Source organism: Pagrus major, chromosome 5, assembly GCF_040436345.1.
Source record: "Pagrus major chromosome 5, Pma_NU_1.0".
Classification (NCBI taxonomy): Eukaryota; Metazoa; Chordata; class Actinopteri; order Spariformes; family Sparidae; genus Pagrus; species Pagrus major.
In genome coordinates, this window is record NC_133219.1 from 12,050,550 (window position 1) to 12,077,942 (window position 27,393).

A 27,393-nucleotide genomic window follows, 5' to 3' on the forward strand; every position below is an offset into this window, starting at 1 on the left:
ACTGTTTGTTCACTCACCAGAGGCAATAAAATAGAGATCAAGTGATATTTAGTAGTATATTATATTTTATTAAAGATAAATTAGTATATTAACTTTTAAAGATGAATGCCATTAAATGTGTATGGCAAGGAGAAAACAGCAATGATTAGCAATAATCTGCAGGAATAAAAGAGCACAGTGAGGCATAACATATGTGGGTGATGTACAGTACATCATGACTATATTTTGATTGTGTAAGTGTAAGTTCAATGTAGAGAACAAACGCTCTCTTTTACATCAATAGAACGTGTTAATTAAAGGTCCTGCACACTCCTGTGTTGTCAGTTATTCTGGATGATGAGTGCTCCTCTGAGGCTAAAGTTTGGTTTTGCTGAGGTCACTATTGTTTATACACTTGAACACATTTATACTCCCTATAAATGTGGTAGTTGTCCAGAAATTACAGGTGCAGGAAAAGCAAAGAAAACTCAGCAATCTGTATATACCATATCTAATTAGGCACTAAGTGAAGACACCTGTGTGGGTGCAGTGTACTTTTGGCTGGTGGTGATTTGAATATTTGGTGATTTGGTGAACACAATTTAAATATTTCTGCACCATGTTGAGATCCAAATTATTTTAGTTGTCTAGTTTGTCTTTCAGGACATTTTTGTGCTTCCAACTTTCATGCTTTTTCTTAAATTTTTAAGTTCCTGAAAAGTGGTTCAAGCTCCAGGGACGTAGAGCGGTTTTGAGCTGATAATTGCTCTTGTAAACACACGTTTTGCTGCTACTGCACCACTGCATTATTTACACAGTTAACTCTCGGCAATAGAATGTTAAACACTGGATAAGACTGCTTTGGCCTCCAGGCTTTTTACATTCGCAATGGGAAAAGGTGCAATCTGTCAGCGTGCCCTGGGTGTATTTCGGCAACAAAGATGGAAGGAAAGAAAGCTGAAGATATTGAATTTAACACAAGGAGTAAGATGATTTCTTGTCAGCAAGTGACAACTTAATTAAATCTTATTTTAAATTGATTTGATATATGCCCCAAAATACCCATGCACACAGATGCGCAGATCCCTCAACACTCAACAAACAACAACTACAATTCCTTTTTTTCCTCAATTTCTAGACTTTAAGCTGTATGTGTTTTCAACCTAATCAGGGCTTGTGATTATAGTTCATTACAGTTTTTAGTGCAGTTATGCTTTAAAGAGCATTCAGTGTTGTGATAAAGTCATTCCATTTCCTTTCTTGTGTTGTTTTTCAGAATCTGAGACTCGCTGGAAAATAGTTTTCACATTTCAAAATCAACCGAAATGAGCTCACAAAGTTAAATGAGTCATGTGGTAAATTAAGTGAAGAAAAAAGTAAAAGGTCATGAATCCGTGGTTAGCTTCCATTTTTCATAATGGGAAATGCTTTGTATTTTCCACTGAAGAAACAACAATAACTTGATTAATCATAAAAAAAACAAGGTGGCTGATGGCAGCATACTCGATGTGTTTGAGGTAACCTCTTTTCTCTGTAGATACTGTGCAGGCACTGAGGGTGCCATGTCATTAGCATACAATGCTACCCCAGTCCCAGTTCACTGAGCTGGCCCAATTTGAATTTATCTCAGACCTTCATATGGTGTGACCCGAATGAGATCCAAACCTTTGGATGGTGATGAGGCACCCATGGTGTTCAAATGGCTCAGCATTGTAAAAGCCAGGTTACCTCGTTTACAGTGTCACCTAACAACCAATATATGACTATATCTCTATTTTTAGTGATGCTTGCAATGTGGCTCAGGGGGTGGCAGTCTTGGTCCTTAGGTCTGTCAGTCTGTCTGTCCAGCAGCTTGGTTCAGTGTGATTGCCTTAAAATAGAAACAGACTTTCAGAGACCCAGAAGGAAGAATTCCTGTGACTTTTGACCTGACATTTTTCATCTGGTTCCAGTAATGGGACACCATTTCCACTTCAACAACTTAGTTCATGACAGGATTCCAGCATTTTTTTCAATTCTTGTAACCTGTTCATGGTTGTGAACGGCTTCAGCCTCTCTAAGCACACATGTGGCTTTAGGTAAGGTATACCTTGGACATATCATCAGCCTATCACAGAGCTAACACACATAGATAGACGCAATCTTTAGACCGTAGGAGGAAACTAGAGCTCCAGTAGAACATTCAAACTCCCTGTAGAGAGCCCAATTCATACCCATAACCACCATGTCACCCCTCTTTTGTCATACCTCTGACAACTCTTTTTTTCTGGTATCTAATGAGCATTACGGCCCCATGGGACACTAGCTCGACGACAAACTTTTAGTCTTATAACTGTTTTTGGAACAAGGCTGCTTGCAGTGTATCGTCAACCACTTATTGAACAGCCACACTCATTGAAAAAGCGTCTTTGTATTTTAAAAAAGACTGTCTGGAATTAATGCTGACTGAGAAGACTCGATATTTTTATACCCTTTGCCATGTGCTCCACGCTTACATCAGTAACGGCTGCTAATGTGAACTAGTTTGACATTTTGAGTGATAATATAGTTTTATTTTTATATTTATATTTGAAACAAGTTTATATTTAAACACTGACTGCAGAGATTATTAAACTTCAGAGAGCTGTCAGACTATCATCCATCAACCATATATATGGTACCCTTGAAGAAGTTGTAAACACAATGAAAAATTAAGGATGTGATAAATAAAACAGGTTTCCATTTTTCAATAGATCTGAGCTTGACTGAATTTGTACAGTGGTAGCATGAATAAAAATGAGATTAAACATAAGATTTAGTGCATTGTACACCTTGCTATTTGCAGTGACCAAGGATACAGTCCTTACTCTACTGTATGTCTCAGATGTCAGAGGACATAACATGCAGACAAAAGAAATAAACACACCGTTACAGATAAAGCACATGCACAGAGGCAACCGTGGGCACAAACACTAGAATACTCACACACTAACACAATCATGTGCAATGCAGCACTGTGGTCTAAGCCATAAAGTGTAAATTTGCTGAACCCTATTGCAATTTTATATCCCTTGCTTACCCAGGGGCTATTTTAATAGAGCAATTACTCTATCACCTAATGTGCTCATAATATCTTTAAGCAACAAAGTGCCTTTATCTAAATCGTCTTTTCAGGTTCTTTTCATCATGCTTTGTAAGGAGCACTTTTCAGAGTTGACAGGTGAAACAATGAGTACAGGCCTGGCAGTGATGTTCGAATCATTCCAGTGTTCCCAAGGTCTTGTGTTCCCCAGGGGCTGTATTCATAAAGCTTCATAGAATTATGATGTCTTCTAAGAATAGATGCTACTCACACATCATGTTGGCCTTAAGATAGCTCCTACGGTGAAAACTTTAGGGGTAGGGAGGAGGACTTTTAAGAGCCTTAGGAGTTTCTTAAGTAGAGGAGAAAATGGTGGAAAGAGTTAGGCTCATATCTGCTGCGCTATATTCTCCCACGCCTGCCTCTTGACTTGCTCTGTAACACCGGGGCTGATTTTTCCTTTTAAAACTGTTTTACGCTCATTCATATCAAATAAATAGATCTACTACAATTTCCTGGTAAAACTAATAATAGAAATAATCACATAAATCCAAACACTAGCAGCATGTGAATAGGCTACTGCGCAAGTTTTAAAACATTTTGTTGGCTTCCTCTAAAGTATGGCGTACATGTTCATTACATAAAATAATATTCATAATTACAACACATCTCGATAGTGATTTAATGCTATGATTAGGCCTATTGATTTCACTGTCAACTCTATGTACAAATTCACAGAGTGTATTTCTATTTCTTTTTTTCTCAATTGAGTCAACCGTGCTTCCTCATTAAGGTTAACGTTTGTCTCCCATCTTTCCTTTGTTCTAAATCACTCACATCACATCATAGGACCCCTCGTTAGAAAATATTAGGTTAAGTTTGGCGCTTTCTGAAAGTATTCTCAGAAAGATGTGTGTTGTTTGTGGCCTTAAATTTATCTGGCACATAATGGGAACATGGCAAAGCGTCCTATGTTCCCAGGGTTAGGGTTAGGGCTTTGACCTGAACACAGTAGAATAGAGGGGTTAATTTGTGTTACTGAAATGTGGAACGTAGGACCCATGGGAACATAGGAAGGAGCCTATGACCTTGGGATGTTAGGACCCTGGAAACCTAAGAATCCATAATGTACTTCTTTGGACCTTCCTTTTGGCAGTTTAGGTTCTTAAGAAGTCTCTGTTTGTGACAGAAGCAGAACTTTCTTCTGTATTCTGCCCACAGAAAACCACTTAATACCCTCGAAGAGTTTTCATCATAGATATCATAGACAGAGCACTGGGAAAACTAAACTGACAAGTCACTGAATGATCATAGTGTTGGACTACTGTACGGCCCCTTATTTCTCTAACCACCCTCTTTAGAGCAAGGTCTATACACCCAATCACCAGCAAAATTTCGGTGCAGCTTTTCCTTAACCAAAGAAAGAAATTGGCACAGTTCACCAAAACTTGAAGAAACTGACTCGGGCAGAAATGGTGAAGTTGTTGCTTTGAAGTCAGGTACATTTCTAAAATACTATTATTATATTTTCTTTTAAATTTTGTTATTTTAAACATGTACTGCATTTCTTTCCAATTTGATGTACCAACAAGAAGAACTAAATGTACAGTTTGAAATGTAAAGAAAAAGACAGTTACAAAACAGCATCTTGAGAGTTGTTCATAGCCCCTTTTTAAACTATTTGCAGTAATCTCAACCCAAGACTGACATAAGTCTTTGTAAAGGCACCATTTGTATACAGAAGGAAACCGAACAAGACACACAATATTTCTTGGTCACTATGGACCCCTACAGTCTTGACTCATGGACAACGTGATATGTGTTATTGGCCAGTGTGTGGGTTGAGGTTCCTGAGCTATTCCTGCTTTCACATGGGTGGAGAGAAGAATAACTGTCGGACATTGTTGTAAACAACCCACAGTAAGTGACTCTGAGGCCTACATGTGAAACCTGTTTGAAATAAAGGAGGACATTTAGAATTGTGAAAAAGCACAGAAGAAAGAGAAACAAATCATATTGCTGTTACAGTGAATGCTGTTGTTTCTCTGAGTTAACGTCTTGCCTCTAACAGCAATCAGTAGGCGAAGGGAGAGATGAGCCGTATCCAGAAGCACGAGTCATTTCCTTACTGACTTGTAGCAAACGAGCAGCATTTGTGATCCAGCATGTAACATTAACAGCACATGCAGTCACAGGTGGAGACTATCAATGATTAACCCCTAACATCCTTGTAAATTCATAATGTATATGATGTCATCAGGATTCAAGTTTTACAGTTGTTGTTTGTGGCAATGGTAGCTTGTACTCCACCTCAACAGACACCATTAGCTTGCTGAAGCCTTCTTCTTCGACAAAGCTTAACGATAGTATATCTCCAGCCACAATTTTCGTGATACGCTAATCTTCTCTGCCCTGGTGGCAAAACAAGGGTGCATGCTAACTCTGCTAGCAAATAAGGTGATTAGGTGATGATTGCCTGTGATCTGTCTCTGCTGTTTTCAGTTGTGCTCAATGTGCAAATGGTTAATCATCTAGATTGCCATTACAAAGGATTACTGCACATTCATTTTGTCGAAAAAGTTCACTGGTCACCCTTCTGCCTAAAACATCAGAGCAATTGATGTCTGACTCAAAACACTGTACAACTATATGTTGTACAGATCTATCATTGTTGCTCTATGGATCTGTGCAGATTTTCATAGAAAGCAGTTACATCACTGCATCACTTCCAAAAAATGTTAGCTTTTGATATAAAAAAGAGTCTATTTACTTTTATATTTATTGTATAGTACAACAAAAATGTGACTCTATACATTGAACAAATATGTCCAAATCAAGTTGTCATGCCTACATTAAATGTTGAACTGCAAGGGAGAAAAACGATCACATATTTCCATGTTCTGAGCAAGGTCTTGAGAACGTAGCAAGAGTGCATCCGATTAAAAAAAAAAAAGGGAAGGGTGTTGTACTGTTCAGAACTTACTGTTACTGTTGTAACACCAAAGGAATAGGCCCTGAGTGTTGAACTGCCAGCTGGTGTCCAATAACAAATAACACAAAACACTGAAGGTTGTACAGTTCTGATGGTTTAAAGGGTTATATACAGTATATAAGCATCATTAATGCTTCAAGGTTTTATAATGCCAGAAATGCCAACACTGAAATCTGGTTTGTTGGATATGACAGCGGTATTCAGCAAAAGCTCAGAGTTGAAATACACACCAACACATTACTGGAAGGTGATAAGTGTTTGCTTGCTTGCAACTTTTCCAGCATTAATGCTTGATCCCGCCAACTCTTGTCAGCGGCTGCAATGTGTTTGCTCTAATTGTCAGTGCTTTGAAAGTCTTTGATTTATTATTAGTTTCCACTGAAACCTGTTAATGGCATCACTTAATAGCTGTACTTTTCCTTTTTCTGAACTCAAAATATTTGCCATGGCCGCATGACATAACTTGAAATGGACAGATCAATGAGAATATTTTAGTGTCATCCAATCTGACTGGTGCAAAGTGAACAGCAGAGAGGAGGCTGTAGCAGCAGCCGAACAGAGGAGAGGAAATATCAGGCTCATCAGGTGATAAATGCTGGGACTAGGACCTTTATGTGTCAAACACTGGCTCAGTTCAGCTGGGCAGATACAACAGCTCACTGGCTTCATGCCGTCAGGAACTTGTCATTGTCAACTCCTGTTTCAGGACACGCTACTGGGAGTGAAAGCTGGCATTACTATCTGTCTATTTATGCACCCACTATCACTTTATGGGACTGATATCAACATTTTCTTATAAATGTGCCAATTTCTAATTATCTTGCATTCAAAGCATCTGCCAGTGCATACACATGGTTTATGTAATCGCCATGTGCTGTTGCAGCAAACAATCTGAAAGAAATCCTTCTAATCCTAAATGCATTTTTTACATAATTTTCCTTACACTACTGTTGATTGATTGGTTTGTTACCCTGGGAGAGGAGTGATGAAATGTTTTGTAGTGATAGTTGTTTGTAATTTCCTCATCATTTCTCTGAGTGACACAGAGCCAGGGAGTTCCTCAGTAATCATCTAGGACATGAAAACAGCATGGGAAAACCAGAAAATGAGATTTAATGGATGCGTTTGTCAGAATTTATTGAAATAATATAACAGATTGACCAATACCAAAAAACTGGGGAAATGATGCAGCAGTTGCTCCTTTCCTCTCTTCACACAACCAAATTGGAATAAATGAGAATGCAATCAGTCAGTGGTCAAGCACACATTAGAAGAAAATGTAACCTCCTCAGAAGTAGGACATTTTTCTTTAATTCATTTTTCACATCTACCACAAATAAAGTGTTATTGATTTTCCTGGCTGTGCTGAAGTCGCTTTATACTGACTGCTGTTGCTCAGTCTGTGCCAGCACATTGAGATTGACAGAGGCTTTAGTATGTGACCATGCAGCCAACTATGGCACAGAATAAATCTGACAGTGGGATATTAGTCATTTTATTGCCCAAAAAAGAAGGGCAGAAAACAGAGAAAATGAAAGCAGAAGATCCGAGTAAAGCGTTGTAAACCACTAAGCTTGTTAAAGTTCTGACAGCTCACCTGGCGGGTGCCAGAGGCCCCAAATCCATTCAATAAGATGAACAGGAACACTTCCAGTTGTTTGTCTTTCACAGAGAATCCATTAAAAAGTTCCCTCTCCCCTGGTTTACAGTGCATTATACTCGTACCCAATAAATCATGACTCTGTCTTGGGCTTCTGCCTACTGTGTTCTCCCATTTGTACTGCTCAATGTGTCTGCTACAGAGTCGTCCTATATCGGACGGGATGATGATGATGTTAAATATCAATTACAAAACAACTTAAAAATCACTCATTGATCAGTGCTGTCTAGCATTTTGAGGTAAGTATGAAGTAAACAGGCTTCAATATCTCCAGGAAGAAATTAGGAGTTATCTACGCAAAACATTATCCTTCTACTAGAAAACCCTAAATAAGGTACAAGGTTGCTGGAAGGAGATTGCCAAGGAGCTGTAAAAAAACACAATATCTCTCCTTGCTGTTGGCTATATTGTATATCACTTCCAGTAGAGAGTAATCTAAATATCACAGAATAAGACATCCGTTTTCTGTTTAAAAAGTACAAACCTGGGAAGGCTGTCTTAGCTCACTCACCCATCTTTTACTTGAGTGGTAACATCTACAATGTGATCTTCAGTGCACAGCTGATACCTGGTACGTTGTTTGTTTACATGACATAACCATTGCATATTTAATGGATTCAGTGTGTGGAGTGGAGTGGACAGCAAGTTACCGTCATCATGTTGCATTGGACGCTCATTTGCAGTTAGGACATGGTGCAACTAACTGATGAAGTTATGCAATGGCTAGTTTTGTATCTATTATAGGTTAGATGATGTGAAATCTTATATTTTTAGCTACAGCCATTTTCTTAGTGTTTCCGTGTTTGGTTGCATATTATGTTGCTAATTGTTTTCCCCTCCAGTGGGTATGGTTTTCTGAGTATGAAGGCGAACTCTCAATAGGCTATTTTTCATCCGCGGTCCCTGGACAGATGTCACAAAGTCAGCCTAAGATATAATAAAATAACAGGATTGAAATAACAAAGTTATTGAGGCCATTTAAAAGCATGTAGCAGTAATAATGAACAATAATACAAACAGAGAATATTAATTTCCAGCATTCAGGACACCTATACAACATTGTCAGGTGCTATTTAAAACATGCATCACAGGCTCATAATACAAGTGAGAGATATTAATATTAAAAGAAATATGGACTAAATAAGACAAATTTATGCTGCATTATTAGACAATAACTAAAACATGACAAAACAGAAGCACAGACATAAAAAGCATGCACAGTATATTAAATACATAAATCAGTGTGACACAAAATAGCAACACCATAGTAACAGACATGCATTCAGGTTACATGAGGACAGACTGGTGATAGCAAGATAGTGACAGGTGACAGCAGAGAGCAAAGGAAGTTTAACAGACTGAGGACAATAAGGTGCAAGTGAGTTTTAGTGCGAACAGAGCTGAGTGCTAATTAACCATTTCTTTAAATGCCCTAAACATAAACGGTATGGGTCCAGTTCTCTATTAATTTCTGGAATGAAGTTCCATTCAGTAACAGCACTTAACACAGTGGGATAATGCAAACCTTCTTGCTGCACCTCTTGGGAACTGATTTTGGAAATGCCCATATAATACATACAGCACTGCATATCCAAGTCTGTGCCGGTCACATTTACACACATGCTGCCGGCCACCCCAATGGGACCGCCAGCACAAACTGACAGAAAGAAAGTGAAAATTTCATCTAGGTGCTGTATAGTAGGCAACTGGACTTGTTTCAGTTTCTTGAAAATTAATATTGTTATTTACCCAAAATATGTGCACTCACCAATAAAAAGTTGATGATAATAATAATAATAAAAAAGTATGTGCAGTCATTTCATTTTCAGGTCAGTGTGAGAGCCTTTACTGTGTTTGGCCATTATTTACAGTCGCGCTTTCTAACACCTTTCTCCTCAGAGAGACAGGGACGTTACTTGAGTTGACGACAGGATGTGCTGTGATCTGTTGCACTTGTTTTCTTTTTCGAAAAGTTAAACACTGTAGCTGAGGGTTATTAACTGCACATTTACTTTTGGGATAAGGATCCGTTGTCTAAACCAAAGCGGCAAACCTTTTACTCCACTCACATGTCAATTTCAACTCGTTACACACAGACTCCTTATGTTTTACCTTTCACAATAAGAGTCCCCGATCTACCAGTATGCACTGCGTAAATGCTTATAAGAGGGAGCTAAAATTAACTTTTTTTTCACATTTCAGTAACGAGCCATTAAAACAGCTTACAAATGCTATTTTTATAAGTTACTCAAAAGTCAGTGTTTTATTACAAACATACAGTTGAATTTTCCATTAAGGGCTACAAAAATGTCACGTTAAGTTCTGGCTCTAAGAAGCAAAAGAAAATGGGAATTGGTCACAATCCGAATCAGCCTTTACAAAACTGGGAATCGGCCAAGAAGATTTCACCATACGCACCGATTTGGTGTCGCTGCTGGTGTGATCCCATCACAAGATGTTCTCTAGTTGAATGTGCTGCTGTATACATATACAGTATGCTGAAAAACAAAGACGTGCTGAACTATATATGGTTAATCTTTAGCTCATTGTTTCGTGTCACAGTTCATTTAGAAAGGTGTAATACAGAAGCTGTTAGTGGGAGTCTTAAGGTGCAGAAATTACTGGAAAGAGATATTACTGTTCAAAGGTGGATCCCAAAGCAACATGGTTTTAATTGAAGCAACATAGTTATAATTTCCCCCCTGGATTGCAGACCCAGTGAGAATACTAATTTACAGCTGAGGGAGACTGGCTCAGAGTGGATATGAATGTTATTAAACAAGAAAGTATAGGGGGGGGGGGGGGGGGGGGGGGTTCTACCAGGCCACTATCAGTTCTGATTCGCTCATCTCTTTTTCCAACGGCCTCCTCACCCATGCTTTCTCTCCCACTAACATACAATAATAAACAAAAAAGTCAAATAAATGTTGTTAAAACTTCCAAAAGCTATAAAGTTTAAGACAATAGACATGTTTCCATCAACATATTTTTGCCTAATTTGAAGTATCGTAGTAAATGTTGATGGAAATGGCAAAATTCAAGTACACTTCCTCAATTTTGTCAAAGTGTTTTTATGCTTGTTTGAGGTGGATTTTATTGTGCATAATAGGAAAACGGAAACACCTTTTCTGAATAAATACTGACATAGTGAACATTTAAGAAGAACTCATAGTTCTGCTTGGGCTGGGCTCTTCCCAGATATTCTCGTAAGAGTCCCATTCCCAGATTAATTCCCACATTCCTTTGCACAAGGCCAAGGCGCTTTGAGATTTATGGGCAGTTGGCAAACAACTGGCATTGTTTACTGGTTTGCCACCCTTTGCTTTTTCTACTTTGTTGTAGCCATTTGAAACAGGACCGCACCACCATCTTTTGACTAAACTATGCCGTGTGTAGCCTAGTTTGTTCTCTCCATACCAGTATGCTCAGATTCACTAGGAAATTAGATGGAAACACAGCATTGTCGCAGCCCTTATGATTAATAACTGAAGAGAATATTGCGAGAACATTTCTCTAGATGTCAAATTTTGCTGTCATGGATGCAAAGTCTCCTGTGCATTATTCACCTCTCAGAAAAGACGAGACTAGAAAAGGAAAAAAAAATGCAGCCTTAGCTCAAGTCCATCCCGACATTCTAATGAGGACAGTGAATTTGGATGAGTAAGTATCCAATTTCAGAATCACCAGCAATCTACCATCTCACTGATTACAGTGGCATCAGCTTGCTGCCTCACATACTTTGCACCCGCAGGGCAGAGATTAAATGTGAAATTATTGGACATCTGTCATATTAAAGAAAGTTGAAATGTCCCTGGGTCTTTTGAGACGGCGTGGAATGAAATTACAATGACATGACAAAATGAAAGCAGGTGAGGCAGCCACGGATTCTGTCAGTGCTGCAGTATGAGACATATTAAATCAAATGTTTTACAGCAAATTCCTCCTTTCTCTCTCTTTTTTGTTTCTGCGTCTCACTCTTTCTGTCTATCTTTGTCTCACTCAAACACACAATATAGTTCTTTCTCTGTCCTTTGTCTCTCTTTGTCTGCCTTGTTAATTCTGTCATAAATCATCCTGTGACAGTGACAGAATTGCTTTTGATTGTGATCTTGCAGCTTCCTTTTTGATAGTGTTCGTTCCTTGATTTAGCCCTTTCCACCGAACATACATCAAGCCTTCCTTCTCGGTAAATGCTGAATAAGGGCTTTTGAATGGACCCTGGTTAAAGCTTCCCTTTGATTGGGGAAGTAGCTGCGTGGCTTTCAACAAATATCTTCTTCCATTCCCAGTCTTTCTTTTGATTTCCTTCCTCATTTACCTAAAGCTATTTAGAGTGTTCTTCACTCTGATGTGGAGGTGCTGCTTGGAAGATCTGCAAGCTGATTAATTACATCTCTAACAGGCTCCACCTCAGGGGGTACTGGAATAGTCTGCTCGGGATGGGCTTGATTTAAGCTCTAGCAGCATTTTACCCATGATGCCAAGAGGAAGGTCAATGCAAGGGAGTCTGCAGAGGAGGGGAGCAGCAGTACAGGGGACTTAGTACAGATGATGGATGCAGGTGGTGATTCAACAACATCCCCTCAAGGACAAGGAGCTTGGCCTTAAAGTAAAAGAAAATAGGTAAATACACATTACCTAATGAGACAGACACATCAAGTCATCAACTTTAAACTTTGTTGGCAGTAAAGCTCTGAAGTAGTGAGATGTATTGCCTGTAAGTGCAGACTGGTAGTCCCCCGAGTGGTGTTCAGAGGACCTATTGGGCCATTAATAAAAACCTCCGAACCATTCTAGATTTTCCCCTAGTTTCTTTTTTTACCAAAAGAGTTAACATGGTAAGAGAGGAGAATAGCAGCCATGTGCTGGTTTTATTTATAGGCTAATGGGTTTGAACACAAGCAGAGAGCCAAGGGGACCTCCAGGGCAGCTAGCCATATGTGAATATAATTTAGATTTGCTGGGGGCTTTATTAAAGGTTCAAATCCAGCCCAGAGAGGTCCTGAACGCTCGCTCTTGTCACATCACCTCCCTTGGCAGTCTAACGATTCTGATCCTTTGATGAGCACAGGTCCTCCACACTGGCACAGCCTTGCTCATTCCCGGGTTAGAAGTTCTTTGAGCTAGAAAAACAAGCAGACAAAACTTAAAGGCCCACTCCAGCAAGTGTTAATTCCTTTTTAATGGTTTATGTTTCTTCTCAAACAGACAGTGGGTGTGTGGTTAATAATCTGACGTAGTCCATTGCTATGGCAACCACATTTCCATTTTAGCAAGATCAACATCATAAGCATGGATAGCAGTAGCAAGGATATAAGCATAGATAAGCAATCACCCTAACCCAAAAGAAGTTCTTCTTCTTTCAAACATTTCCTTTGCTCTGATCACCAATACCCGAGCAGCCACCATCACTCACTCTCTCACTCAACTCGAGACTCGCTATGCACACATGCTGAGAACTCTCTTATTCCTTAAAGAGGCCAGGCTATTCTTTAACAGCATATATACTTGAGCCAATGACTTGCATTATGGCAGGCACTGCTGGTACTGCTACAGCTTCCCAGACTCTCTTTCCTCAGTGTGCCTGTGCAAGCTTGAATGATGACATACTGTACAACTTGAAGATTCTTCTGTCATATGTCATTGTTCCATTTTAGCAACAGCTAACATTTTGAGCTCTAAATGTATGTTTTTGTCAAAACATATTTGGCAAACAGTGTGGCTAATCGACATTTTCAAGAAGAGAAACTGTATGAAGAAACTGCTGCATGGATTGCAGATGTTCACTGGCAATATACTGTATATATTTCTCAGTCCACTAAGTGTCTTTGTTCTTGGACCACACTGAAGTTGTAGGGACACATCAGGGTGGTGGGTGTACAAAGCTCAAGTTTTCAAAGGTTTGTGTCCCCTATCCTGACTGTGTTTAGGTTTACAATAAGGCTTTGATCAAAGTTAGGTTAGACTAAAGTACAAAAAGCCACAGAAGGAATCATAAAGTGATAATTGTTGTTAATTATTGGCAGCTGAGCTCATGACTGCTCTCGTCTCTTCCTCAGAACTGATCAGCTCACCTGCCAGATCAAACAGCCGATGACAACAGCCATACAACAGCAAAGCCGTAGCATTACATAAGCTAAGCATTCAAAGAAAACAAGGATTTTTGGGGCTTTGGCAAACAGTTTGGAGTCTTTCTGATGTGTATTTATGTGACTTTTAAAAGAAGTTTGTTATAGTAAATGACATTCACACAGCCAGTTCTGTACTGGCGGCATATGACATCATCCAGTTTGCAAGGAGACAGAGCTTGCATTTCTAATCTGCTTCTTTTGCATTGAGCAATGAAATTTTTCTGAGAGGACCCTTTAAACTCACAAGGGCTTGTTGTATAATACACCGCGATAAGGAATGATTTATTTGGATGCACGTGCAACCTACAAGTTTCGAATAGCACATGAACACACAAGATAGCTGAGTTTACATGTGCTAAAGGGAAGTAGTGCACAAATAATTCATCATTATTCTGACACACAAAGAAGCTATAAAATGGGGAGAGGCAATGAGAAGAGCTAAACTGGATTCAACACTTTTTTGCATCATAAGAGACCATTGTGAAAGCATACATGCCAGTATTTATATATTAAGCATTTTTTCTTTGTTCTGATTTATGTAAATTAGATGTATTGTTGTACAGCCAAGTTGTTATTGAAATATTACTACAGCCACTATCTTTGTTTCTAAAGAGCACAGAGAAAATGTAATTACTTTGTTCGCACATTATCCTCGGGGTTCAGAAACCAATCAATGTCTTACTTCACCTGCCCCAGGGATCTGCTCCATCAGCTTCCCCCCTCTCACTTCTCAGTGTGTTTAACAGCAATCAGGCTAAATTAGTTCTTGAAAATTATAAGCACGATTGCAAGATGAATCAGCATCCTCTGCATCAACCTGCACCCAATTCTAATACTTTTCAAGGAGCAATGTAAAATATAGGAACAGTGATGCTGATGATGCTGCCACAGAAATATGCACCTTAACAGTTAAAAACACAACAAGGGTTTCAAAAAGTTCAATCTCATTGTTTAGTTCATATGAGCGAAGTCTTTTGCACATTCCTTTGAGTACTGTGTGAGAAAGAAAGAAAAAAAATGTTAGGAGAAAAATAATTTAATTTTGAAAAGTAAAAATAAACTGCAGCACTTGAAAACACATGAGTAAATTATTTATAAAAATCTGGTCTCTGAATAAAAAATCAGTCCCTCTATTACCTGCTGATTGCATCAAGAACTCACATATTTTATTTTTTTTTTTACCCCATTGAATCCTTCCAGAGGTTTAATAGGAAATTCACAGGGAAAATTGCATGAGTGATCCGAGTGATTTTTTTCCTCAATAAATAAATAAAGTATTACATTAATGAAGTTTTCTGCCTCACTGATGTGAAAGAGAATGAATAAATTCCTCCAGTGTGGCATACTATCTGTGCTGTGGTTCATGGGGTAGACAGAGTGGGTGGATATGTGCCAGTGGAAAAACCATGAATATGATCTGGATGAGAGTTCGGCCCTGGAATTCACACGGCTACTGTAAATTGCTCTCTGAGCAGAACATAATGGCACATGTGGCACTGCATTAAATCAGCATGCTTATTTTTTTGTGTATGAAACAACAAAAGCAAAGAGTTGTTATTTGCGCAGAACAAAGATCATTAGTTGGATGATTAGCACTTGTGTACTGTATACTGTGGTCATGGGAGACGAAGTATCTCTGCAGTACAATGTCATTAAGATCTTATCAAAGATTAAGCATCTGCCTCCTGCTCACTGTGAGTTCATTCTCCCACTCACTGCTGTCACTGCCAAGAGAGAGAGGGAGGTTTTACAATGCTTTCATCCTGCAATTCAAAAGGTTGTTAGTTCACACCTTTGCATCACCAGCCACAAATAGGATACGCTTAAATCTAACTATAAAGCAAGAACTGTCTGTATGCTATTTGCATATCTCAAAAACCATTAAACCATTATACTCAGTCTTCTCTCATTGGTCAGCTCACACACGCCTGAGCCAGGACTGCAGACGGCAACCGAGCATGCTAACAACAACAGAGCAGCTGTGCTAAATGAATTCCTACGTGCCAAACTAGCTGCTAGGCATAAATTATGTGACACAGTGACATAGTGTGACGTCAAGAGGTCACTTCAGGAGCAGTGTTTTCTGTGGGAGAGAGGAGCTTCTGTAGGTGTAGACTTTTTAACTTTCAAGATCATTTACATGCACAGGAACCTGAAGGAGACACTGAAGGAAAGAGAAAAAACAGACGGACACTGAGAAAGTCTTAATGCTTTGGGCGCTTTGTAACTTTCTTGGGTGTGTTGTTAAGGGGCACATTATTGAAGTGTGGGCCCCAGGCAAATGTCTGCTCAAGGTGGAGCTTTTAATTCTAATGTAATGCTGAATAGTTGAATGAATAATGCATCATATGCTATATTTTTGAACAGCATGATTTTGAACAAGCTCTGCACTGGTAAACAAATGCACTACATCAAAGCAACTGTAGAATGTCCCACCTGTCAGCATACATGATGCGTGCTTGTAATGTAATACCTCTCAAATATATCAGTGCTGAATTATATTGGAAGCGCCGAAACAGTCCTTTCAACATGAATTCTAGACAGAATGAAAGACAGTGAGAGAGCGTGAAGAGAAGCTACTGCAGACCACACACATGCAGACATACACATTGCAGTTTTCCATCAGCTTGAAGTCAGACGTCAGTTAGTTCAGGCTGAGTTTATTTACCTTACAGTGCCTTCTCCATAGGAGCTCTGGAGGCGGGTGTTGCAGCCAGCCTGCCTGCCACTTCACCAACAAAGGGAGTGAGTGGTAAAGCTTGCCCGCTGGCTCCATGCTAACTGCAGCTGGTGTGGGGGTCCCTAGAGCAAGGCAGGCCCCTTTCAAGCCATCTGGGCTGTGCTGACGGGTGACGTGGGCATGTAGGGTGAGTCAGGGGAGTGTGTGGAACCTCAGGGATCTGTAGTCTTTGAGTAAAAAAACATTTTATAGCTCTGTAGTGCAGGGGAGTCACACATGAGTTCACAGCAAAAACATAGCAACCAAGAAATAAAAGAGGAGGAGGAAAAAACAGATGTCATGAATCAAGCAACCACCAGTCAAAGCAAACAAACAGAAGTTCAGTATCTTGTTGTGACACCCAGCACCACCAGCCAGATTTTGAATAAATGAAAAACACGGACAAATTGTATGGAGACAATTTATGTGTTTTTTTAGAGGGTTGTCTTTTTTTGAAGCTCCAGAAATGTTATGCGAACTACAAAACATCACCCAACTTTCCACTGGCCTTAGGGCTGAGTAGATAGATAAAGAATTTTCATTTTTGGGTGAACTCATCAGATTATAGCTCTTGGTTTGTTTGTAAGAAATTGGTGTGAAAACGAACTGGATTAAAAGGCAAAATGTAAAAATCACCTCCTGAACAGTTCACAATCAGTACATGGATTTGATAGTAATTTAGCTTTTGAAACCATGATGCCAAAATCACATCTGCTATCATTTAATCCTGTGATTGACCTGCTTTGCTTTCAGACCACTGACACCGTTTTAGGCAGTCTCAGTCCACACCATACTTTGGTTGACAACCAGCCAAAATGGACCACACTACTAAACAGGCAAATGCACCAGAGCTTGTTTTACCAGTTTTTAACAGATTTGGTCTAAAAGCACTCTTAGAGACGAGAAGTGGACAACTAAAGCCTTGGGCTTTAGAAGGTGAAAATACAGCATCTGTATTATTTTTACCAGGTTGTTATCAGTATTTGTTATCCCACCAGAAAGAAAAACAAAAACAGGAAACATTCAACTCCACTGTTGGTTTATTAATTTCTTTATCTTTATTGTTTTTAATTTTCATCCTTTTTAAAAGTAAAGTAAGTGACTAGTGCAATTATAATTACCAACATATAAACACTTGACAGGGTATAGGCTGTGGAACTACGAGAGCACAAGTACCCTTTGAAGTTTCTTTCTCGCTTCTGTTTTAATATCCACTTTAATTTTGCCTATTCTCTGGGTTGTGAAGTTTTGCTCTGTGGCAATAAATAAGCTGATAAAACAACAGAAGAATAAGAGCACCCTAATATATGAAATATATGTTATACAATTGTATTCAAAGCAGTTATTTGCAAAAAGTTTGTTTGCTGAACTTTATTACCTTGTATTAACTTTTGGGAACATCTGTCTGACGATATTGATGCTGGGTAAACAATTAAATTGAATTACATTGAATTAGTTTTTTTTCAAAGATTTTAAAAATAATCCAAACTCATATGAAATGATTATATGCGTTAATATTCTTATTATCTCAATTGAGCAAATTATAAAAAAGCAAGAAAATTCTTTTTCTTTCTGTCATAATATTTAGTTTTGCCTAGTGGAAGCCTTCTATGTTAGTCTGCAGGTATTTTTCTGAGATAAGATTGAATAATTCACAACCTTTGCCAAGTGAATTTTTTGTAAAGGTTATGCTTGTAGAGAACAGATTGTACACAAATGCCGCAGGGGAGCAGAATTTAAATGAACGGAAGAGGAACAACATTGTCGGGATTTTAAGTTCCTCAGCTGGGTCGACAGAGTCATTATTTTGTTCAGTGCCTCAGTGTCAGAGTTTCATTTACATCCATAAATCCAACTGGGATTTATCTATAATGCCTCTATACAAATGGACATCACATAATAGGATGAATATCTTCAGGGCTTGTGAAAGTAAAGTTATTATGCAAACTCTAATTATCCTCCAGGCTAATTTTCCTAAGAGCAACCCTTCAAAGACTAATTTACTACGCCACTATGATCTTTCACCTGAAAAAATCTGTCAGGAGTAACACAGCAACTGAAAATTATTGTCAAACCTACAAACAACAAGACAAAGGAGGGCCAAAAATAGAAACATCTATCTGTCTCCTCTGCAATATTACCAGAGATCTTCTCATAGTCTGTCTCATCCTTCTCACTCCCTCGGGGTTACCCAGGAACAATTTGTCAAGCTTTTTTTTCCACGTCATAGCCTCCAAGAGCTATAATTTGCCCCAGACAGGGGAGCAGCGCACTGATGGGCGAGTATATCCATGTGTTGAGATTTGCTGTTGGGCCAGGTCGGAGCTGGAATGCTTGTTCTCGCAGTATACTGGGTACTGGGCCTGGAGAAATTGGCTTGTAAATTCTACCCAAAGCTCCAGCAACAGACTGGCAGGGCTCATTCAGTGAAAGAACAGCTGTGACAGCAGCTCACAGCTGATATGTTCAGTTAGCTTACTAAATACTTCAGAGTCTGTTGTCATGGGACTGAGATCGTTAGAATCTTAGAATCCATTGAAACAAATTTGAAGTCAAAATCTTTTTTTTTACTATATTTACTTAATTTTCTACAAATACTGAAAGCAAGAATTCTGCTATTTTCTTTCTTTTCTTTCTGATATCTTCAAATGCATATAATGTATTGTGGAATCACAATATATGTATGATGTATGATTCTTTAAATCTACACAAAACTATGTGACTATGTGTTGCTGTAAAAATACAGTTTATTTGTAAAATCACAGTAAAATCACAGTTTAATGTAGTATGCATCCTGTAAATGTACAGGAATTTACTGACTACTGAGTGGTCATAAGAATACAGTAAGAATTGCAAATTGCATGTAAATACTGTGATTAGGGTCCAGCACTGTACAATAATTTAGCAATAAAAAAGTGTAATTTTACAGAAATATTGTTGTTGGGTTACTGTGAAAACACAGGAAGTTGATGTAATATCACTGGAAATTGTTGTAAATATCCAATAATGTACTGGTTACTGTAGAAACACTATGTTACTGTAATTTCCATGTATAGTACTGTAAAATAGTCACTGTATACTACTGTGAATGCATGGCAATTATTAACCATTTATTTACTGTGAAATTAAAATAATAATGCAGTGTACCATCATCCTTACACTCACCCCGTTAGTTGTGTTTACTGCACCTAAAATGTGCATGCAATGCTGTCTTTCAGAGCCAAAGTCAGCATATTATTGGCATATTTTTATTTTGTGAATGTTAAATTTCTTACTTATGCCGGATGTTGCCTGTAATTGCTTTTCAGATCAATATTTTACTATCAAAGCTTAGAATAGGGTCATAAACTCGGATGTGTGGTGCTGAATCAACTAAACAAAACATGAAGTATTACATGTGCAGTGCCTCCTGGGCCACCTAAAAGATTTACATGCTGCTCATATGTTAATACATCAATAATGTAATGCTGTATGGGATTATGCTTAATTCTTGGCTACATTTTACAGTTTACATGCAACTCAAAAAAAGGGAACCCGCATGTAGTCGGCCTTTAACAATTTAGCAGGTTTACCATCAAATATCACAAAAGGTAAATGAGTAACTTTCACCAATCCAGCAAAGTAAACTGTCTGAGGTTTTCAATATTTCAAAACATCCTTTAATCACAGACATCATACAGTATACTCAACCAAAAGCATCACTCACAGAAATGGTAATAACAGCTTTGAGAAAAAAGTGACAAGAGTTTGAAGACAATCAAGGGAAGTTGAAAATAACTATCCAGATGATAAGTGCACAATAATAATGATGCAAAGTAATTGTCAGTCCTCTGTTTCGTACCTCTTCATCACATTACAATCCTTTGTTCACTGCACATCATTCTTGTCGGTCTTCCATCTCTTCTCTTTGAATCAAAATGTGCTGCTTTGGCTTTTGGTTAATTTGGTTGGAAACCAAACAACTGTAGGGGAACTTTTGTACACAGTTGATTGAATTTTCATAGTAAAGATTTCCAGCATTGAAGGAAGTGGCATTAATCAACCATTCCACTCTGTTTGTCTTAAGCTATGGCTCTTCAAAACCCTCACAGTCCCTTTACATAACTTCAAACATAATTCAATTTTCAGTGATTCATAATGATAACAATGTCCTTTACTTGCATTTTAAAAAGGTGCATTCACTTCAGAAGACTTTGTTCATCCCAAACTGAGGCAACATTTCTGTGCAGATTACTGTGCTGCACACATCTCATCTCTCCTTTGTGTATTTGGAAGAGAACAACAAGCTTCATCTTCTAGCCGAAGCTGCATGTCCCCTGAGGTGTCTCTGTATTTCAGCATTGTACTTCTCCAACTGCTCAAAACTTCTCCACAAGGATTTTCCCCCTTTGTATTCTTTACAATATGGTTGTGCTGGTGGAGACAAACAGTAATTTCTCACTCTGAATGTGAATATATCTATCCCAGTTGTCACATTGACAGAACTGGCTGTTCCACAGTATATAACATTTTAACACGCACTGTGGGTGTTCGGATCAACACGTCTCAGTCCCAACTCGCCAAGTATGGTAGCTTGGTCAGCGTTTTAAGCTTTAAACTATGACACTCTGCCTACCCCTCTAGAGTTACACTTTCAAAGTAAACCTTGCTGACAAACAGTTCACATATTATGACATATTATGTCTTATGGAATGTTACTAACTGTTGTCGTTTGGTTAGGTTCAGGCACAAAAAATATTTGGAAACGTTTAGGAAAAGATCATACATTGGTTAAATAACTTCACTCAGTTTTGTAACTCACTTAATATACTGTAGGTAACTTAAGTAAGGTAACTCTAATCACATCACGTAAAAGAATTAAGTGCGCAACGTGTGTTAACTTTTGTAACATAACTTAAAAATAAATCTCTCTTGACTCTAGGTCACAAACGGGATGCAAACCCTGGTCTCCAGAGTGAAAGTCCAGCGTATCACCCATCCAACCCCCCTGACTGCCCCCAGCTCTGAATTTTCTCACTCTTTATAGAGTGCTGTACTGTAGTAATGAGTCCTTAAACCCAGAAATCAGTAAGCATTTATCCACTTCATGTTCTCTTATCTCAAAATCAATGGGTTTTCTTAATGGTTTCAGGTTAGATGCCTGAAATAAGGTTTGTGGTTACCACAGGCTTAAGATATTTACATGTTTTGTTCCACAACAAAACATATTAAATACATCATTAAATGCCCAACAATTGAATTATAAAGAGCGTACGTGTCTTAATAACGGCGGTTGATAACAAGTGGCTGAATGAGACTACAGAAGACTCATCTACTCACCAGTCCACCTGAACAGGCAGACCTTAGATGCAAACTATTCTAACTCTAACTTCACTACATGTAGATTCATCTATTTATAGAAAGTGTGTATCGTAATTTAAGTCATGTGACCGCAATGTAGTCTGTTTGTAGCCTAACATTAGCTTTTTACTTCTAATAATTTAATTTATGCTTAGTGTTCATCTGTGAAGATTATCTAACTGACAAAACATCCAAATCCAAAACCCAATTGAAAAAACCCATAGGCTTTCTGACGAGGGAACCAGGGTGATGCTAGCTTCTGGGTTAGTTTACAAAAATATGATATCCCTGCAGTACTCTATACTACAGCTTAAAACTTTGAAGCGTATGGCTGCTGTATTTGAGGCTTTGAGAGTTAGAACAGGCTGGTTATGATACATGTACATTTAAATGATGATGAGTATGTTTACAGCAGCTATAAGATATGCAAATCAGGACACATTATATATATCTTTTTACATCTACTGAATATGTTTAATGGAAGTGAAAAAAGTATAATTTGCCAAAGGCTGATCCCTGAATGGTAAACAGAGCTATTGGCCCTGCGAGCTCCTTTATGGATTATGAGCTTTGCCTTATCAGTAGATTGGAGCACCTCGAGCGTCAGAATTATAATGCAGTTGGGAGCGTGTGGGTAGAGAAACCATTATAGCTCGTGGCTCGTGCCAGATAGATCTGTCAGGTGTAGCTGGCACATATATCCATACAGACACACACAGTCACACATGTGCATACAGGCACAGACATACCTGTAACGAGAGCTTGACAAATACTATTGTTTTATTTAGTTGAAAACAAATAATACAAAGGTTAACTAAAGTACTGATCCTGAATTCAGCCACTTTAGGGACCACAGTTTTGTGGTTTCTTGCAGGTTGCAGGTAAGCTCTTGAGCCAAACATTATGCTCTGTTGGACTAAAAGCCACAGGAGGGTTTCTCCACTCAGCATCCCAATGGTTGTCAGATACGTGGCACAGGCCCATAACATTCAGTGTATTTGACGTGTACAAAGGTGAAACCCTGACTCTGCTCTTTTCCCCTGCTCCTGCTTAATATTTCAAATGCCGCAATCTTACGTTGTTGGACAGAGGGCAGGCCTTTCAACAGAGTGCAGGACCCTGAGCTGAGACTTGAGCAATGACAGACGCCCCCAGAGCTGCTTGCTGCAGTGTGCCCTGGCCGCCCCAAGCAGATCGATCATGGCTTTAGCTACAGCACTGGCATGGCACTTTTACAACTAGCGGTGAGGAGAGATGGATACTTCCCCTATGCTCTCTATTTACATGATAAATTGTTTCCTGGCAGCATTTTTTCTCCACATTCTTTATTTTGTTTTGTTTTTTTTAATATATATATATATTTACTACAACTGAACACCTGTGTGTGTGTGTGTGTGTGTGTGTGTGTGTGTGTGTGTGTTGAGAAAGACAAATAGGGATTCTCTTTAAACACCATTTTATAGTGGCAATTCAGAACACAGATTTGTAAAGATTTGTGAAATCTTCTGCAGCCATGGTATTAACCACGAATGAGACTGTGAGGCATACAAATATTATCTGGTACAGATTGTCTGCTCCACAAACAAAACCTCAGACTGATTTTCTGCTCTAACAAACTCAATGATTGAAATGAGCCATTAAAAAAAAACATCTACTGTAGAGCAGGTTGATGTTGTAAACCACAACAAGACTGAGGCAACTTTCTTCTTTACTGAATCATATGTAGTGTACAAGACTAGTACTGACCCTGGGCCAGTGTGTGTGGAGTTTGCATGCCCTCTCTCTGTTTGCAACAGCTTCCTGTTCAAACGTGAAACTCAGGTGATGAGGAAACTCTAAATTGCCGCAGGTGAATGTATTTCTTTTTCTGTGAAAGCTCTGTGATACATTGCCAACCTGTCCACAGTTATCCCTCTATATTTCACCCAGTGTATGCTGGGTGCACGCTCACGCTCCCCTGTGAGGACAACAGGAATGAGCAGGCAGAGAAGATGGATGGATAGATGGATGTAGGACTGCACAGTCTGTTGTTCCAGCATTGACATGGCAATGTGCGCATGCACAATAGTCACATGTCACAAGGTTCTCATTTTTGATGATTAATCGATAAAAGATAAGTTTGTCCAATATTACATAATTTAATGGTTGTTGGATACATGGTAGTTTGTTGCTTGTGCATGACGTGCAGTCTCTGATGGATGGATGGCATCACATGTCACACGTTATTTACAAATCGGAAATATAGCCACAGCTAAACCAATGCTACCCAAAAACATAGTTGAGCAACCTTATTTCCCCTCCGCCTAGACTACTGCAAGTCATTATTCACTTACCTAAACAATGCAGCAGTTGCCTGTTTGTACAGAGCACAATACAAGACTTCTCACAAGCACTTGATTATTATTATTATTATATGCTGTTTCAAGCACACATTATGCCTGTTGAGTATTTCTGCTAAAACTGCTAAGAGAAACAACCTTCGGACCTTGTTAAAACAATCAAGTGCCCCCCCACTTCTTTCAGGAATGCATTTATTTTCACTGGAAGGCCTGAGTTGGTTTAGAGGGTGTAGCATCTGTATGAATAACATACCTCCGTCATACCTGACAAGCCTTGGCACACAAACACAAATGTAGTCTTCTAGTCTCATTCCTAAGACTTTTTTTAAAAGTGATCATGAGATATTGGTGACATATTTAAAGCTAAATTTTATTTATTTGCATGATACAAAATCCCTTTTATGTGTAAAGGCCAAATCTTATTAGTTGGAGAAATAAGTAAGGCACAGGGTCACATTACTTATTACTGCTTGTTCGAAAAAATATGAAACTGAAATTTAAAAATTATTCAAAATTACAGCAGAAATGTGAAGCAAATAAATAATTAAAACATTTGCATTCATTTTAATTTGCACTGCATTGATTTAAACTTTACATTTGTTGATTCAGCATATCTCTCATTTGAAGTTCAGTAATTCAGTATGAGTTTGACAAGTTCATCTCACTGCTGTTTAAAGACCTGCTGGCATTAATCTCTTTCCACAGTTGCTGTCTGTGCAGGTTATTTTCACACGTTTCCATATTGATAAGCATAGGGTGTCATAGATGAGTCTATATTTATTCAGAGCTACAGCACGACATTAACACAGGGTTATATTGAGTTTGCTCCATGGATTATAAGTTGTTGCATTTCCTTATAGATTGGGCATCAGAATGGTGATGCGTCAATGTGCCTGATGGAAAACAATTTGTAACTTGTTCTTCAGTGAGCTGGAGTGCATAACGCCTCACTGTCAGGCTGTTATAAAGAAATAGATGAAGTTCAGATTAGATGGTGTACAACACACATTCATTGTTGACAGAATCCCAATATTTACTCTGCCGTGACACGACACGTGGTGAAGATATTAATGATACATTTATTGAGTGTTCTCTTTATGTTTGAGATGGGAACAGATAGACTGACAGGGAACTCTGACCATCATCAATCATGAAAATAATGCCTCCATTTGTCACTCAAACTCTCCAACAAATTGTGTCCTTGTTGATGTCATTGGAGAGTCAATGTTCAGACCTTGAGAGCTGAAATTGTGGTTAAATACTACTTCTGCTTCATATAAAAATAGTATGGATATAATATAATGATAAAATAATTCTCCATAGGTACGAAAAAAAAAATCAGAAAAGTATTCAATATTTTTTTCCATGAGCATTCGCCTTGTTTAGATGGAAGTAGAAGGAAGGAACTGATGGTTGACCTGTGTGTCATTGTGTTAACAAATGAGTCAATGAAGCCATTAATTTATTCACTTTTTCAATCTCAGCACAGACAGTAGAAACACATACTTTGCAGCCAAAGACTGTTCAAATCCACAGAACTTTAATTACATTGTTCTAGTGGAGCAACTAATGCTTCTAAAGATACCAGATACGTCCGGCTGGGAAGTAGGAAGATGTTGGTGTTTACAGTGCCAGCACAGGAGCTTTGGACTGTAATGGGCCAGGGCTAGGTAATCAGCATGCTATCCTTAGTGGAAATCGCTGCAACAATACTTAGATGTCATAACACCAGAACTGTTATTTCTTCACATTCTGTTTATAATTTCAGTGATTTTTATTTTTATTTTTATGTCTTCTATAAAACATCTTACATATTGCCCCTTAAAATGTTCTTTTACATTTCTGGATTCATTATACAATTTCATTTAATATATGCTGTACATCGATCAAATAAAATTGGCTGCACGATTAAAAACAAATCTACAGCCTGCTGTTACACTCAGCTATCTAAACAATAAGGAATATTATTGGTCCCAGCAGTGATGAGCGCTACAACTGTACTGTAACAACATTGACTCTCGATGTTAGTTTTCACAGCTGAAAGCATCTCCCTGCTGTTTACACTCATTCTGCTTGTGATTTATTGACAGACCTGCGTGTCATGTTGCAAGTTAGATCATAGGCCACACAGCAGTGTAGTCCACACCTGCAGCTTTAAGGGTCAAAGGTCAGAAGAGTCTAGTGCTGTCAGATCAATATCTGATTTCCCAGAGGGGGATTGAGCTCTTCCTTTCACACTAATTTAGCTGGGTCAGCTCTGTAGAGATGAGTAATTATGATTCCATTGGGTTTAATACTTTGAGGTTTAAATTAAAATGTGTTTGTATCAACACCATGTATGTTGAAGCACAAATTGCTATTAAAGCTCTTATTGTTTTGAATGAGAGGATATTAATTGAATGATCTGAAATGCAGTTGTCTAGTTTTGATCTGACTCTGCAGCAGTGCAATGACACGTTAAAATCAATGTTTTTAATCAGAGGATGTGATTATATAAATATGTAACTAGAAATAAAATCTACAGTATGTTTTCCTATTCTTCATATTTTGAGCAGAGCAGACTGGCTCACAAGGGCAGACTCTAAACTTTAAGCGGCGGCAGTGAACATTTTACAACGAAAGCCTTCAAACTACAATGTGTCTCGAACATTCACCAAAGAAAAGCAAAACAAAACAACTTCCCCTCTGGGGCAACAAGTCATGCATAAACAAGTGTATGATAAATTATGCACTATACATGAATAATTAAACAAAACACTGAATTGAAGGTGAATGCAAAGCAAAAGTTTAAAAAATAATATGGAAGTTAAGGAAATATCTCTCAGCTTTAGGTCAGCAATCCAAGACTAACCTAAATTAACCTGCGTGAGTTCTTAAATGATTCAGAGCCTAACGCCACTTGCATAGCTCTGAGCAGATACAGTTCAAAGTTATCGGCATGCTTGCAAACACACACACACACACACACACACACACACACACACGCAGAAACATTTTCCCGTGTATTCATGAAGAAACTGGCAAATGGAAACAAATCGCCATCAGTTCCGGGGGTGAATTTCATTATAAAATTATAAAATTAACCCTTAATTGAGGAGATAAATCAAATGGTTTTGCTTTAAAGTGAAACACAATAACAGTCTAAATGAAATTAGGCACAATGCTAATGAAA